This window comes from Sinocyclocheilus grahami, unplaced genomic scaffold (genome assembly GCF_001515645.1).
Source record: "Sinocyclocheilus grahami isolate Dianchi unplaced genomic scaffold, SAMN03320097.WGS_v1.1 scaffold792.1, whole genome shotgun sequence".
NCBI lineage: Eukaryota > Metazoa > Chordata > Actinopteri > Cypriniformes > Cyprinidae > Sinocyclocheilus > Sinocyclocheilus grahami.
In genome coordinates, this window is record NW_015505971.1 from 457,456 (window position 1) to 475,714 (window position 18,259).

General features: G+C 40.8%; 1 protein-coding gene across 1 annotated transcript in view; it reads left to right on the plus strand.

Annotated features, from left to right (window-relative positions):
* Window positions 1–2,941: 2,941 nt before the first annotated feature.
* Window positions 2,942–18,259, plus strand: part of LOC107561799 (plasma membrane calcium-transporting ATPase 2) — a 175,256-nt gene continuing 159,938 nt past the window's right edge. The window contains exon 1 of the mRNA XM_016246288.1: window positions 2,942–3,054. The gene's annotated coding sequence lies outside the window, so the exon portion shown is untranslated. The remainder of the gene's footprint in view (window positions 3,055–18,259) is intronic.

Sequence of the window (18,259 nt, forward strand, 5' to 3'; positions counted from 1 at the left end):
TACATAACAGTATAGAGCCTATATGTCAACAACTGTAAACAACATGGTTATAATGAGATAGCAGTGTTAAATTACTTGGTGGAGGAATTCTTTATACTACTTATTATTTTCTTATCGAGGTCGTTGTTGAGCATTGGTCAGTGTGCTGTGTGTAACGGGACGCCGGTATCTGTGGGAAGCGTCAGAATGTCACTGGCACGATGACTGATGTGTGTTTGATTGTCTGAGCTGGTTCAGTGTGTGCTGAGCAGATGCAGCTGACTGCATTATATCACTGTCTCACACACGTCTGCCTTCATATCATTTATTCTGTGGCGCGTGAACAAACACCTCGCTTTGCCAAGGTCAGTGTGGTCTGTTGAGACAGGAGCGTTCACTTCGGTCATAATGAGCTGTTAAACAACACTCTTATTAAACCCTGTTTATTACTTGCTTTTTAGTCAGAAACATTGTAATAATGACTGTTAGTCTGTTCTTGTGACTCCGAGCCGGCGGTTTAATAATGCACACACTGTATGCTTTCACAATGAGTTCAGATTTGCATGAGTGATTACGAATGGTGATTTAATCAGCAAACACAATGGAACAGAGGTTTCTAGAAAGCAGATTTGCCATCCAAACAGAGCAAAAGAAGAGCCCAGTCTCTCCTTATTCACTCTCCTTATGTTGTGTCAAGCTCATACAATGATATTTGAAGTGTTTAACAGGATCAGGCTCAGTTAAGTCATCAGCTGCATCCCTGTTTGCATTTTATCCATCCTAAATATGTGAGATTTAGGATTAGTGTGTCCCGCTCATACTACGCTGAAAATAATAAGCCACGGGTCCCCGGGTTGCTTTACTGTCAGGATTTTCTGAGCTCATAAATTATCTATACATGCTTTGTGCATGAGCAAAGTTGGCTGACTGCACAATTGCAATTAATTCATAATAAACACATTTGTAACATATGTTTACATATGAGTTTTTATCATAAGGGTAAAAAGAAGGGCTTTAAGGCCTGGAAGTGAACCTTCTTGAAGAACCAGAAGAAGAAAAATGGCATGAAATATCAATAAAGCTAAATCATAAAGATAAGAAATAATGCTTTTTAAATGCATTATATGCTGATGTATCGTGCGGTCTCATACTCATTTTCAAAAGTATGTAATTTCCCATCACCAGAGGACTACATGCTTGTATGTGAACTGGGATGCAGCCATGGCCATAAAGACACTGACTGAAACGCACTTAACTTCCAGTGTTTCTGAAATGCGTGCGATTGTGGGAAACGGTGTGTGGCTTTGCTTTTACTGTAAAAGTAGCTGGAGTCAGCGAGTGAGGAATTTGGGCTTATAAAGACAGAAGTTAGGTTTCCTCATGGTGAGCTCTGGACAGCACATATAGCTTACTAATAATATCTGTGGTGGGAGGGCATGCTATTTAAAGCTGGCCTGGCCTGTGGGAGATGTCCAGCTCCAGCCCAAAGGGCATGGGAAGCCCAGTCCTGCAGCTGCCTTCACATGTCTTCACCATCGAGACCTCAGGACCTCACCATAGGATGCTTTGTTTGATGCCTCCAGACCCACGAGGAGCAGGTCGTGAGGTTAAATAACTCACGTCAGGAAGCCTCATATGATACGTTTCTTGAGGATCTTGTACTGGGGAATCTCGCAAAGAAATGTTTCACCAAAAAATATTGAATTATACTTAAATTATACTTTGCATAAAAAATAAAACCTATTATTATTACTACTACTAAACCTAAGGCTCATATTTTGAATAAGTACAGTACAAACAAAATTAAAATCAATAAATATTCAATTCAGTACAAAAATACTTCCATGAAACACTGTAATAAATAAATAAATACATACATACATACATACATACATAAATCCAATCCAATTCAAAATTGAATATGTAATTTAAGTGAAAATTGTTTCAAAGTAAATCCTACACTGTTTTTTTTTCTTCTGTCTGTATACTTAGAATCATACTTTGGAATTTAAATAACGTGTTCATTATTTAATAGAATATTATATAATATATAATATTATATATATATATATATATATGATGCATATGTTTCTTGTATTACATTAATGAGATTACAGTAATGACAATTTTGGGGGCAATGTGCTTACATGATTTTGAAATGAACACTATTTACTATTTTTACTTTCTTTTTCTCACGGGATCTTCTGAAGCATATTCAAAGTTTGTAAGTAAAATTGGTTGTGAATGGCATTTTCTGTTTAAATGTTGTAAAAAAATAAGGTCAGAAAAAGGCTTAAAGTGTGAAAAATCTGTAAACACATGTTTTTGGTCCATAAACTAAAACGAAAGAAAAAAAAGAATTTTGGGTGAACGATCCTTTTAATTATTATTATTTTTTTTTGATTTTGGAGTCATGACCCATCCAGTTTCCAGTGAGATTCACTCTGCCACTCATTATTTTGCGAAGACGGTGGTTAAAATGTGTCACAAACAGAGCTCAGCCAGTCCTTCAGTGAGAACGTGCAGTTACACAGAAAGAATGTGCCGTTTGTTACGCTGATAAACATTGAAACAGCTGAATGTTTTTTATGCCAGTTACCCCCTCGTCTCAAGAAAGCTTCCGTGAATCCCTAGCATCCTTCTAAACAATCTGGACCTTTCCATTTGATAGAGGACATCCTTCAGCGAGCGGGAGTAGTTCTGAATAACCTTTTGCTCAATAGTTATGGCGTAATGAATTTTGAGGCACAGATTATGCAGGATTTGTGGGGATAATGCGGAGAGCTGTGTTTGCAATGCGGACACAGACGCTGTGATACACATTCACCTGAGAGAAAACACCATCACCTGCCCACAGACGGACAGATCTGCACACAGCTGTTGCTCCTGCTTGACCTCACCTGATCTGAGCCCAGTTCACGGCCCGGCGTCTGCTTGGGGCTTCCCAATGTGCCGCTCTCATGACAAATCCATTGGGCGCATGGAAAAGTGCAAACTGGCCTGGCCGCTCTATTTTTAGTGCTGCAGCCACGGGATGTTCATGTTAATGGCACTATGGCTCTCAGATGCTCCAGAGTAAGTGCTTTTCTCACTTTCCTTCTCTGTGAAAATGAGTTAGCTTCTTCTTCTTTGCAAGTTTAGGTTGACGAGAAGTTCATCGTGATCTTTCCTTAATATCAGTGAATGTCAGTGTGTTAGGTAGTCAAAGATATATTAACCAAGCTCCGATCACGCCGCTGCCTCGTTAGAAAGCTCAACGATGAGATACTGTGAGTCTGAAATACTGTATGTTTGGTGCTGTTTTGTAGCTTCATGCTTAGCACAGAGTTTTGATAACCCTGAGAAAAGAAGCTGTGCTTTTAACCCTCAGTCATGTTTCTTTTTAACTTTGTCTCAAATGAAACATTTGTTGTTCATGTACAGTGAGACTATAGAGCTGTAAAATTAACCATCTCTGATCATTCGATCTTGGAAGAATTTGATGAGAATTTTGTTTTAGAGAAAACTATCTTGACAGAGTATTGAGAAACAGTTGAGAAAATACTGAGATGTCTTTGAAACTCTAGAGGAGACACGTATGAGATTACTATGATCTTTGTCTCAGGAGAAGCATCTGAGAAGCAGTGGCTCTATTTAATCACAGTTGCTGTCTTACAGAAATATTAAAAAATTCATGGTCTCAAGCAGCAGATCATATATCTGCATTTACTGCTGTGCTTTTATTTACCTCCGTGCTCATTGATCCAAATATCTAGTGGCTGCTGATGTAAGCAGCTCTATTTCTTGTTGGCTCATGAAGAATCTTTCTAGAAATGTTTGGGATTGCATAAGACAAGCAGATTCACCAGTTCAGTTTCATAATGCCTTTAAAATGAAAGCTTTGTGAGGTATGTGCTGTTTGCAGCTTTGTGGTTTGTGTGCCTGTCTCTGTGAAACGACCCACTTTGTGATGTTAGTTAGACGTGTAATCCACCTCTAATACACTGTGTGTGTCTGTAAATATTAGTCTGGACATCCTCTGGTGGAACTAGTGCACCTTCTGAACCTAAACTCTAAATCTGACATTATTTTATGTTGCTCTGGTAAATCAAGAGTAGTTTAATGTCTTTTCTCTTTGCCAAAGAAAAACTGAAAGGAAGGTATAACTCCTGAAAACATGAAGCTGAGAACATCTAACTGACCCCAAAACAATGAGGGTGCTGAGGGATCTCCAATATTTTTATAACCAAGAACCATTGAAAAGACTGCAAGTCTACCCTTCATAGCCTAATTTTCATCCATGTATAATTCAATATGACATCTAGCCTTACCCAGATCTACTACAGATAGTGTATTTATCGTGATAAGGCCGGAAACCCATTGCTTTGAACAGCCATTTTCACACAGCACTGTAGTTACATTATTACACTATTATACTGAATACTGTACATATTTTTGAGCATTTAAACCAGGAATAGGCGTGAGCGAGATACTTGCTGTGTCTAATTTCCATGTCTACTCCCTCCAAAGATAAAATTTTGTCAGTGATCATTAGTATAAGCTAAGTAACCATTACAAAATTGGCTGTTTTTTCCTTGTGAGGCATAAATTATTGTAATTTTTTTTTTTTTACTTTGGAATGTAATGGTTACTTTTCTGAAATGAGGCAGCCTCAATGACTTATACAGCCAACAAATGTCTTCAAAATGAGATGCAGCAAGCAGTAGAAATTTGACAACTGGTAGAGATGTTATAGTTCAGAGTTGTAACGAACATTTATCATTTGCATGCGTTTTCCACTTTAAACGTTCAAGCGATTTTCCTTGCTTGCTGTCTGAAGACACCAGAAACATTTCTGAGCACACACAGCCATAGCACACATACAGAAAGCCACCTGTCACACAGCATGTGAGTGGTGAGTTCGGTCACTACTCAGTACAAATACACACAAAGTTATGTCAAAATCCCCATCTTGGCAAGTATATTCATCAACACAGTCCGTTATTTTATCAGCAAATAAATGCACATGGATTGTATTGTCATCAGCATAAGGTGTCAGTATAAATGATGGAGTGATGACTAGAGGTTGACCGATTGATCGGTTAGTCAACTGATGGAACTATCAGTTTTCTGCAAAAATCCATAGCGATAATTTTTCCGGGCTGCATATTTTGCTGGAGCGGCTGAGAAGGTCCGCTGTCATTATACAGTACGAGAGCGGCCTCTAGAGGCGGAATCACTGACGACTCATGCTGTTTGTTTTGACACATGAGACTTCAGATACTTCAGATGCCGATTTAAAACAGACAACGAAACTGTGTATACAGTATACTACAGTACATGTTTCCATATCATTCTAAAGTAATTAATCTGTTGACTAGATGCTGCATTAATAGAAAAAGGACAACAGTATGTTTGCTGTTAAGGCTGAGAGGATTCTAACATTGGTTTTATGGGGTTAAAACTTTGACAGAAATACGTTGGTCCCTTGCATTCATTAGCCAACGAAGTTGCATGTTTGAGGCTAGTGACATGAGAAATCAAACTGGTATGTTTATGCATTTACACAGAAATACAATGGAAAAGTAACGCAGTAGTGGAATTGAACAACATGTTATGCAACATACACTGTGGAATTGAAAAACGTGTTATGTTTTTTGACCTACTGAAGTTGGACCTAAATACGTCTTTGTATGCAATTTTGGAATTACCTTTTTGTCAGAATTATTGTCTTTGAAATTGTCTTTAAAAAACTTTAATTAAAAATAACACACTACAGTGAAAATCTAGTTTTAAGTTTAATTTAATTACTTTACATGTGCTTTAATATAGTGCTTTTAATCTGATATTATTACAAAATGCATTTTTTAAGTGTACTTAACAAATATAGCTATGAAATTGTACTCACTTTAAATATATTTAAGTGGCCTTTGTTTACTAATATTATGTTATACTTAAAGATTTACAGTACACTACAAGTGCACATTTATAAGTGCACTATTAATTGGACTTTTTCACACCCTTGTTAAAAATTATTTTTATTATTAAATTATAGTGGTATTTTGTCACGGATTGGCCATGCTCTAACGTCACCCAGTCACACGCTCACCCGAATACTAAGCAGCCACACCTGCATTTTATCAGGAATCCCCTATTAAGACTTCTACTTAAGCTCACACCTCATCTCACCTCTTTGTCCGGTCTCATTTGTGCTAAGTGGACTACTGTTCTCCTCATCTCCAGCTATGAACTCCAGTGAATATCTGCAGCGTAAACCTCCAGTGTGTATCTCCAATTACCTCCAAAATGTCTTCCCCTCCTTCGTGTTTCCTGAATATGTGTGTAAGGATTACCTGGATACTTAGCCCAAAGATGAGGTATGTGCTCACCATCCATCTGCTTCTCCATCTACAATCTCCTGCACCCACAATAAAGGAAAGTCCTGTTATTATTCTCATCGCTCATTTCAACCATTCATAAAACTGCTTACTTTCCTACCATAACCCGTTTTGCTCAAACTGAGAATAAAAACACCCGCTTGCTTCTTTAATCTGGTTCGGAGTCTATATTCTGTAAGGGAAGACCAGCGCTAAGACAGATAACAATGAAGTTTTCGTGAAGTTTTTGGCAAACCCATCGGAGACACTTCTGTTGGTGAGCAACTTTATCATCTCTGCCAAGGGAAAATGTCTATTAACAATTATGACATGTTTAGAACTCTCGCTGCTGTCAGTGGTTGGAATGTGCGTTTGCTCCTCACCACCTATCAGCATCAGTCAAGGCTGCGGCTCCATCTGGCAGCATACAACATTCATACAATAGTTAATTCAACTCTCCATCCTTGTCGCCAGTCGTATGCAGTTATGTATGGAAGACCAGCAATTGTCTGTGTTCCATCGCCTGCCAGAGCTCACCAGCACTCCAGAACCAGGGTCTGAGTCAATGCTAGTTGATAATACTTGGTTAACTTCAGCTGAGCGACAGAGGAAACTTACCCAGGGACTCTGTTTGTACTGTGGTGTTGGTGGGTATGTAACAAAGTCCAGTTGGTGACAGGAAGACCTTTAAGCCATAAGAATGCACGTTTCCTGGCAGGACCTGTTCAACTACACATTGGCCAGCTCCACACCAAGCAGACCCATCTTCTGGTTCTGGAGCATTTCACCATTGATGTGATCCTAGGGCCTGCGCCTGTGGCTAGTTCAACATATCCCTGACATCTCCTGGAAAATCGACAAAGTCCATAAGAGGGGGTGAGGACTGCTTCCGTGGATGTTTCCCTCAAGTTCCACAACTCCACTCTCATCCTCTCTAGACCCTACTAGTGAACTCCACCTCCATCGAGAGCCCAGTGGAACGACAGTCTGTTGATATCCCAGCTTGCTATGCCCCCCTCAGTGATGTATTCTGCCCCAAAAAAACGTTTGAGTTGCCTCCACACTGGCCATGGATCTGATTTTGGGTGAGCCAGTGTCCCGCAGGAAGATCTACCCACTTTCTCTCCCAAGCAGAAGGTCATGGAGCAGTGCATTAAGGAAGCATTAGAACAAAGATGCATGCATCCTTCGACTTCCCCTGCTGCTTCGAGATTCTTCTTCGTGGCAAAGAAGGACAGAGGCTTTCTGCCTTCTATTGATTACTGTGCCCTCAAAAAAATCACAGTGAAGCCCTTGAACATCTCTCCAGAGCCACCGTGTTTAGCAAGTTGGACCTCTGCAGTGCCTACAACCTCATTCTTATACGTGAGGGGGAAGAGTGGAAGATGGCATTAGTAAAACCCAACGACCACAATGGTTACTTGCTCATGCCATATGAACTTGTCAGTGCCCCCTCTGTATTCCAGGATTTCATGCATGAGGTGCTCTGGGAGTTCTTCCACCAGTTTTTACTAGTCTACACTGATGATATCCTCATTTACTCAAAGAGCATGGCTGAACATTGCCAGCATGTCGGTAAGGTCCTGAAACACATCCACAAGAGAATTCTATCCGTTCCTTAAAGCAGCAGTTCTTTGGTTATAACATCAGCAAACATAGTATCCAGATGGACGAGAGGAAGGTGGAAGCTGTCAATAATTGGCCCACACCTACCAACATCAAGGAGCTGCAATGCATGCAATCCATCCATGTGCCATCTTCTCTAAGAAGCTCACCCAGACAGAGAAAAACTACGACATCAACAACAGAGAACTCCTGGCCATTAAGCTCTCACTTGAGGAGTGAAGGCATTGGTTGTAGGGGCTCAACAATAGGAGTGGCCTCAAAATTATATCATGATATTTCAAGAATATTTGCGATAACGATATTTATGATGATATAGAAAAAACAAACATGGAACAACATATTGGTGATTGCATCTGGCAGGCAGCAGCATTTATTAGTGCAAACAAAATGAAGGGCATTTTCCATCATTTTCCAATGAGCTACTGTCATCGATGACAGACTACCTAATTTGAAGTGTAAAGGTGTTTATAGGTGTCCAGGTACAGAAACTGAATAATCAAATGTAAATAGCATTGCATAGTCTTAACTGTATAAATTAAATATAGATTAATTCTTGTTAAAATTACAAAGTAATTCAGTAAAGAGCAGTGAGTGATTTTCTCCTATTTAATTTCTTGGATTAACATTAAGGACACTGACAGCAGCTAGTAAATTAGGCGCGGTCACTTTAAGAGATTATTTAAGAGATAATACATCCAATATAATGATACACATTCCATTTCTTTCTCAACTGTTTACTTTCACTTAAGACATAATCAACCATTTTTTCAAGGATACTCGCAAAGACAGGTATTGTGACAATTTTGTATATATTTGTCGTTTCAAGAGCAAAAGACAAAACTCAATTAGGTGTTTAAGGGCTGTAGGCGCGGCTCTCTGCATGCACACTGTACGCACAGAACAGCGTGTGTGCTGAATTAAGCTTTTCATGTCTTTTTGTGCTTGTATGTTTAAACTGGTGATGTGTATTTGTTCGTTCAGGCACGGGAGGAAGCGAAGAAGAGCTCAGTTTGGTGTTTCGCGGCTCTCCATGTGCACACTGAACTCGCGCGCAAACTCTCAATTGAGTTTTTCCGCGTCTTGTGTTTGAATGCTTTAATAATAATAATAATAATTCATTACATTTATATGGCGCTTTTCTAGGCACTCAAAGCACTTTACATTGTCAGGGGATATCTCCTCATCCACCACTAGTGTGCAGCATCCACCTGGATGATGTGACGGCTGCCATAGTAGCCAGAACGCCCACCACACACCAGCTTATTGGTAGAGAGGAGACAGAGTTATGAAGCCAATCAGTAGATATGGGGATTGTTAGGAGGCCATGATGATCAGAGGCCAATTGGCAAATTTGGCCAGGATGTCACACCTCTACCCTTTTCAAAAGACATCCTGGGATTTTTAATGACCACAGAGAGTCAGGACCTCGGTTTAACGTCTCATCCGAAGGATGGTGCTTGTTGACAGTATAGTGTCCCCGTCACTATACTGGGGCGTTAGGACCCACACAGACTACAGCGTGAGCACCCCCTGCTGGCCTCACTAACACCTCTTCCAGCAGCAACCTAGTTTTCCCAGGAGGTCTCCCATCCAGGTACTGACCAGGCTCAGCCCTGCTTAGCTTCAGTGGGTAACCAGGTAACCGCCCTGTTTGTTAATCCCATCCAGTGGTCTCAAGACCAACCCACCTCCTCCAATGCCTCTGAAGTCGCTCCTGTGGGGTGTCCACAAGGGCTTCAGTATGTTCCTCATTCTCAACGGACCCCACTGATCTACTCCATGCACTCATCTCTGGCCACCCAGGGGCCAATAACACCCTCTTGCTGTGAAAAGATTGCTTCTGGTGGCCCAACATGGCCAGGGATGTGAGAAAGTTCTTTCATGGCTGCTCTGACTGCACCATCTCGACGAGTTACCAGCCGGAAAACTCCATCTGCTGCCCATTCCTAACCATCTGTAGTCACACCTGGGAGTGGATTACATCAAGCATAACACATGCATGATGATGTTCACTGATTTATTTTCCAAGTCATGTCATTTGCTTCTTCTCAAAGGCCCTACCTTGATGGAAAATAATAATAATAATTCATTACATTTATATGGCGCTTTTCTAGGCACTCAAAGCACTTTACATTGTCAGGGGATATCTCCTCATCCACCACTAGTGTGCAGCATCCACCTGGATGATGTGACGGCTGCCATAGTAGCCAGAACGCCCACCACACACCAGCTTATTGGTAGAGAGGAGACAGAGTTATGAAGCCAATCAGTAGATATGGGGATTGTTAGGAGGCCATGATGATCAGAGGCCAATTGGCAAATTTGGCCAGGATGTCACACCTCTACCCTTTTCAAAAGACATCCTGGGATTTTTAATGACCACAGAGAGTCAGGACCTCGGTTTAACGTCTCATCCGAAGGATGGTGCTTGTTGACAGTATAGTGTCCCCGTCACTATACTGGGGCGTTAGGACCCACACAGACTACAGCGTGAGCACCCCCTGCTGGCCTCACTAACACCTCTTCCAGCAGCAACCTAGTTTTCCCAGGAGGTCTCCCATCCAGGTACTGACCAGGCTCAGCCCTGCTTAGCTTCAGTGGGTAACCAGGTAACCGCCCTGTTTGTTAATCCCATCCAGTGGTCTCAAGACCAACCCACCTCCTCCAATGCCTCTGAAGTCGCTCCTGTGGGGTGTCCACAAGGGCTTCAGTATGTTCCTCATTCTCAACGGACCCCACTGATCTACTCCATGCACTCATCTCTGGCCACCCAGGGGCCAATAACACCCTCTTGCTGTGAAAAGATTGCTTCTGGTGGCCCAACATGGCCAGGGATGTGAGAAAGTTCTTTCATGGCTGCTCTGACTGCACCATCTCGACGAGTTACCAGCCGGAAAACTCCATCTGCTGCCCATTCCTAACCATCTGTAGTCACACCTGGGAGTGGATTACATCAAGCATAACACATGCATGATGATGTTCACTGATTTATTTTCCAAGTCATGTCATTTGCTTCTTCTCAAAGGCCCTACCTTGATGGAAACGACAGAACTCCTCTTCGATCATGTCTTCAGATACGTTGGGATCACCAAGGACATTGTATCAGACATGGCCCTCAATTAATTTCAAAGGTCTAGAAAGCCTTCTTTACCCTCCTTGGCTTGATTGTGAGCCTTTCTTCCAGTTACCATCCCCAGTCGAAGGGGCAGACAGAGAGAAATATCCAGCAGATTGGTTGTTTCCTACAAACCTTCTGCCACAACCACCAGGATACAGCTGCCCAGCAAGGAGCTCAGTCCCAGATTCATTGTCTCCTTCACCATCACCAGACAGATAAACCCAGTCACCCAGCAGTTGCAACTCCCCTCATATTACAAGATCCATCCCTCTTTCCATGTTTTACTCCTTAAACCATATCACACTCCTGTTCATGGCCTGGCCCAGCAGAGGTCGAAGGTTATGGCATAACATGCATGGGTCCCTAGAGATGATACCCTAGATCCTACTCTTCTCCCAGCCTTCCATGACTCTCACCCTGATTGTCCTGCACCTCGTGGAAGAGATCGGCTGCCTCGACATCAAGGTTTTCGGCCCTCAGGACAGGTCCATGGGGGGAGGGGGTACTGTCATGGATTGGGCAGGCTTTGATGTCACCTAGTCACAACTTTTAATACTAAGCAGCCACAACTGCTCCTCATCAGGATCTTATCAGTGTCTTATCAGGATCCCTCATTAAGACTGCTACTTAAGTACACATCTAATCTCACCTCATTGTCCAGTCTTGTTTGTGCTAAGTGGACTACTTATCTGTTCTCCTGGTCTCCAGTGATGAACTCCAGTGAATATCTCCAGTGTATACCTCCAGCGTGTATCTCCTGTGATTACCTCCACCGTGCTTTCCCCTCCTTCGTGTTTCCTGTATATGTGTGTAAGGATTACCTAGATACTTAGCCTGAAGATGAGGTGTGTGCTCACCATCCACTTGCTCCTCCATCCATGATCTCCTGCACCTGCAATAAAGGAAAGTCCTGTTCATGGAACTGCTTACTTACCTGCCATATCATTAGCAGATTCTCATTGCTCATTCCAACCATTAATAGAGCTGCTTACTTACCTGCCATAACCCATATTGCTCAAACTGTGAATAAAACTCCTGTTTGCTTCTTTAGTCTGGTTCTGTGTCCATATGCCACAACATATTTACTGTATATTCTAAACCCCCCCCACTAGGATTCCTCCAGTGAATCTCAGTCATTTCCAGTGCTGCTAATGCTGTGTGCATGTGAAAAGTGTACAATTTTTTGGCCTGAAGTTGTGAGATTTTGCTTAAATTGTTTGTATAGTGTATTAATAGAGTTATATCAATGATCACAATAACCAATTCTTCCAATGAGTAATGTGGCTAGTTATTGTAACTGTAGTCTGTTGTCATGCAGTGCATCACTCACAGATCACCATATTAATAGTGAGTTTGGTGTTTAGATAAACAGTGATGTGCATTACAGGTGTGTGTACTCATCTCATCTCATCACTCATCGGCCTCATTCAGGATGGTGATGAGTCTGCTTACAGACAGGTGGTCGAGCAGTTGGCTGTCTGCTGCAGTCTCAACATCTTGGAGCTCAACACACTCAAAACTGTGGAGATGATCATGGACTTCAGGAGAAACCCCCCTGCACTCCCCCCACTCACCATCATGGACAGCACTGTGACTGCAGTGGAGTCATTCAGGTTCCTGGGCACCACAATCTCTCAGGACCTGAAGTGGGACACTCACATTGACTCCATTGTGAAAAAGGCCCAGCAGAGGTTGTACTTCCTTCGCCAGCTGAGGAAGTTCAACCTGCCACAGGAGCTGCTGAAACAGTTCTACTCCGCCATCATTGAATCCATCCTCTGCACTTCAATAACTGTCTGGTTCAGCTCAGCTACCAAATCTGACCTCAGAAGACTTCAGAGGGTAGTCCGGACTGCTGAGCGAATCATTGGTACAACCCTCCCTTCTCTCCAAGAACTGTACTTATCCAGAGTGAGCAAAAGGGCTGGCAGAATCACTCTGGACCCCTCACATCCAGCACACTCCCTCTTTGAACTGTTGCCATCTGGTTGACGCTACAGAGCTCTGAGCACCAGAACGACCAGACACAGGAACAGTTTCTTCCCTCAGGCAATCCATCTCATGAACACTTAACAATAACTGTGGAACACACACGATTTATTCACTCATACACTTATTTATCTAACACACATACTCAGTCTTCACCTCAAATTTGCACATAATATTCAGTACCTGTACACACAAAAACTGTCTATTGTAATATACCTGCACATATAACTGTCAATTTATATATTTTTATTCCTTATTTACTTGTTCTATTTTTTATTATCTGTGTTTTTTGTTCTGTCACTGTCATTCTGTTACACTGTGGAAGCTTCTGTCACGAAAACAAATTCCTCGTATGTGTAAACATACCTGGCAATAAAGCTCATTCTGATTCTGATTATGTACACTGAGCCACAGTACTCTCTTTAGCCACACACCTCGTGAGTGATCGTCAGCTGTAATATGAGCAGTGGACAGAGAAACCTCTTTCACCATGGCAGTGATCAAGCCAACATGAGAGGTTAGCGGAGTTTCGGTCAATATTTCCTCCCTATAGCGTGTGAAGGTGAACGGCTTTGTTATGACACGACTTACCCTCCTGATGAGATCCGAGCATCTGCGGTCTCAGCGGTTACTCCTGTGTCAGAGGTCAACATCTGATTTTACTGATGACAACACTGAACACTGACAACACAGTCTGCTGTACTGGCACAGTTTTGCATATAAAACATCTTTGTTAAAGTCCACATGAAAGCCATTGTACTTGTGTAATGTTGAGTATCCCAGAGTGAAACAGGACATTTTTTTAATGTATCCCAAAGGTAAAGCTATAGGCACGTGATTATTTTATTGCAATACTGTGCACTGTTCATGAGACCAGAAACGTTTAACAGAGCTGCACTAGGGAGGATTCGGCCCTCTAGTGGTTGAGGCGTAAAATTTACTGATGTGAGTTGTGCTTCTAATGTAAAGACAATGTAAAAAAAAAAGGACAACTATACGTAAACATAGCAGGTAACTGATGTTGTTATGAATTGTTACAGCCTGTTTCCCTTTTTCCCTACGATGAATGAGGTTTCTTTGTTTTAACAACGGATGATTTCTCTGATGGTTACCTTTTTGAATTGTGTTCATCACAGTCGTGGCTTCAAACTGTCAGAACGAACACACTTCTCACTAACACACGACACACACGGTCACTTTCTTTTCTTTGTTAATGGACGTGTTGTAACCATGCAAAGATGAATGCAAAAAAAAAAGAGACATTTCTGATTAAATCCAACCCATCAGCTCAAATAATAGGCTAAATCATTATTATAAGCTGACCGTTGTGAATGCTTTGACTCTTATAAGGCTTTTTGTAGTCTTATGGGATTTAAAAGTAATTTAGTTTTAAAGCATAGCAGAGGTGCCATTATTATGTATATGATGTAATTGTATTTCGAACTCTAATAGGCACAAGTCAAGGTTGTTTTGTGTGTGATGACGTTGCAGGGTGTTGAGAATGTATTTTGTCAAATTATGTGAAATTGTAACACACATCCTGTGCTGAGCATTGAACACTATGTAGGGACCCTGTCAATCGTAACGGAGCTAGTGTCAGTGTAATGAAAGGACACATGGAGATCACGTGACCTGTGTGCTGGTTGCTGGCTCTGGGCTGTGTTAACATGCCTCCAGCACACATTCACTTAATGCCAACACAACCATGGCAGCCGGAAGCTATCCACACTTCCCAGGGCTAGAAAGCACCACAAAATATGTTTCGGCAATATGGGTGCATTTTTTATCTGAAAATAGTCATTTCAAGTATAACTGTGCTAAAATGTGTTAACTCACTTTAAAACAGTTTGTACAGTTTGTCCAGCAGTTTGTATACTGTACATGCATTATAGTCTTTTTCTTCAAATGATGTTCATAGTTAGAATTTTATGTATCATAAATATACAAATATGGTAGCATCATTGCACATAATTGCCTTTTGACTGAAAATCATATACTCTCTGGGACATAAAAGTCCATGGAGCCATGTGGCATACAGTAAATGCTCATATTTCTGCCATTCTTGTTTAACAGGTGACCAGTTTTGAAAGACCAGTGTTGAGATGACTCCTGATCAGATTACAATGCATTTCATCCTAAAGATGATGGTATAGCATACATTCATCGAATCAGGACAGGCGCCAGGCGCTGGATGTATAGTCTACAGTGTAGAGAATAATGGAAAATCACAGCTAGAGCTTTCTGACATTCAGAGCAATGGAAAATGCAGGCCAGTGGAAAGAGGCTCTGAGAATAAATAACTTGATAATGTTAATGGCCGACTCCACAGACCCGCTCAGAAAGCCTCTAAAGTGCCACGCTAGATGCTATCGACACACAGCCAGCAGACAGGACATGAACACGGGACTAACCAATGCACAACTGGACAGAGGAGGGCTACCTCCTAAAAATAGGACAAAACTAGTGCTCTCTCGGGGTTACTCTGTTCAATTAGGCTGTTTAATTAATTGCCTGTTATAATAATTGTGAAGTGGCGCTCCTGGGAGACTGAGAGCCGCATCCAGCAATATCATTTTGTGGCCCTTTGGGGACGACTCTAATCATCGTGATGAATACTCACTTCATTTGACATGTTGGGTTGTGTTAAGGCTTTTATGTTCATTTTTGATGTGCAACACTAGCTGCATATGAACAGAGTTCTGCAAAACCCAAATCTGAATTTAAAGTTATGCTGGAAAAATAATCTAAAGCCAATCTTTTTTTTTTCATATGCTGTGATATATCACAGTAATAACTAGCCATGTTTAGCATGCTGTATATAGGTTCTATTTTTAGTACAACATTTGAAAATACCTTGAAGAACGAACTCTTCCCAACACAAAAAGTGTGTAGGTGTTGGATTTACTTTGAAACAATTTTCCCTCAGAAACTGCTTGTAAACGTTTTACAAATAAGTGCAAAGAAATGGCAAGTTACTCATTAAATTAAACATTACATTTTGAAGTAGAAAGACTGATATGGTATTTTCTTGTAAAACATACTCCAGTAATCACCCAATAATTAAAAAATTTTTTTTTTTTTTTACAACATACAACCATCGTATGAATGTTCAAATCTGATGCACTTTTAAAGTATCTGTCTTAAAGGGGTCATTGGATGCTTATAAGTTGTTTGAACTGAAATGTGTGTTGGCAGTGTGTGTACACAACCATCTGATAATGATAAAGATCCACCCAGTGTTTTTTTTTTTAATCTACTAAAATTGATCTTACTGATATAGATATCGTACCTCAAAGTGATGCACTAAAGGAGGTAGAGCTTTTTCGCATTTGGCTCCCAATCTCTGGAATAGCCTTCCTGATACCGTTCGGGGTTCAGACACACTCTCTCTGTTTAAATCTAGATTAAAGACACATCTCTTTGGCCAAGCATTCAAATAATGCATCTCATAATCTTACAGAAGAAGTGAGTATAAGGTTTTTTAATGAATCTTTGCAAATTGCCTTTCATAATAATGTGCTCATTAGCAAGTTTCACGATGAATGCAGCTAAAGTAAACAGTCTCTCAGAGAGTGGCTTGGAAGAGAGGGGCGGGGTCAACAGAGCTGATTAACATTTAAAGGAAAATGCTACAAAAATGCTTGCTCTGAAAAGAGCAGTTTTTGACAAGGTAAAAAGGCAGGACTGTACAGTGCGACATATATGCATGTGCTACGAAAAAACTGGTCTGTGCGATGAATAAATTTACCACTGTAGCACATGTGCGATACAGTTTTGCATGTTCATAACACAGCCGCTTAATAGTGTGAAGTGATTTCGATGTGCTTGTTCGTGTGTGTGAGATTGATTATACTTGGTAGTTATGGGTGTGCGATAAGACAATTTTTGATCGTGGACGATTAAAAGTCTCCACGATCTGCTTTTGAAGAAATATTGTAGTATTGTGCTACAGCGCAAATTCTATCAGTTGCAGTTCTGGCGCATCCACCTCAGTATGCAGTACAATGAGACATGCATTCACATCAAATATTAACACAGCAGTAGAGTTACACTCACGGGACACTGCACTTATGCGCAATCACAAAAGTACATTATTAGCATCTGCTTAAACATTTAATTCACGTGCTGTTCTGACATGCGTTTTTTCTGAGCGCATATACACATGAACCATGCACACTAAAACAGCGCCTGATTATTAGACTAAGTTATCTTTTGCATCTAATACTGTCAAAAACACACAAGGTTTACATTTAAACACAGTTGGTTGTCTAAAATGAAAGTAAACAGTTGAGAGAGAAAGGGATGCATGCAGCTCTTAAAGTGACAGTACTAAACATGGTGCCGCTTGTCGTTAAAGGAATAGTTCACTCAAAAATTACATTTCTCAGCAGCGGAAGTCATCATAGATGGGTAAATCTATATTGGTGATTGGGAGACTACCACAAATATATATATTTAAATAGCAAAAGAAAAACTCCACGCTAATGTTTTCATGACTTTCAAAAAAAAAAAAATAATAATAATAATAAAGAGAGACCGGTAATGACAGTCAGAAGAGAGAACGATGTCAAATTTACCGTCACTCCCATAGACACAGTATTGGGAACACCCTCGCATTAGCGTTAATTCGTTTTTTTGTAATTTGATGCAAAGGTAAAATAATACAAAATATAGTGCTATAAATGTACATACAGGTGCATCTCAATAAATTAGCATGTCGTGGAAAAGTTCATTTATTTCAGTAATTCAACTCAAATTGTGAAACTCGTGTATTAAATAAAATCAATGCACACAGACTGAAGTAGTTTAAGTCTTTGGTTCTTTTAATTGTGATGATTTTGGCTCACATTTAACAAAAACCCACCAATTCACTATCTCAACAAATTAGAATACTTCATAAGACCAATAAAACATTTTTTTAGTGAATTGTTGGCCTTCTGGAAAGTATGTTCATTTACTGTACATGTACTCAATACTTGGTAGGGGCTCCTTTTGCTTTAATTACTGCATCAGTGCGGCATGGCATGGAGGTGATCAGTTTGTGGCACTGCCGAGGTGGTATGGAAGCCTAGGTTTCTTTGACAGTGGCCTTCAGCTCATCTGCATTTTTTGGTCTCTTGTTTCTCATTTTCCTCTTGACAATACCCAATAGATTCTCTATGGGGTTCAGGTCTGGTGAGTTTGCAGGCCA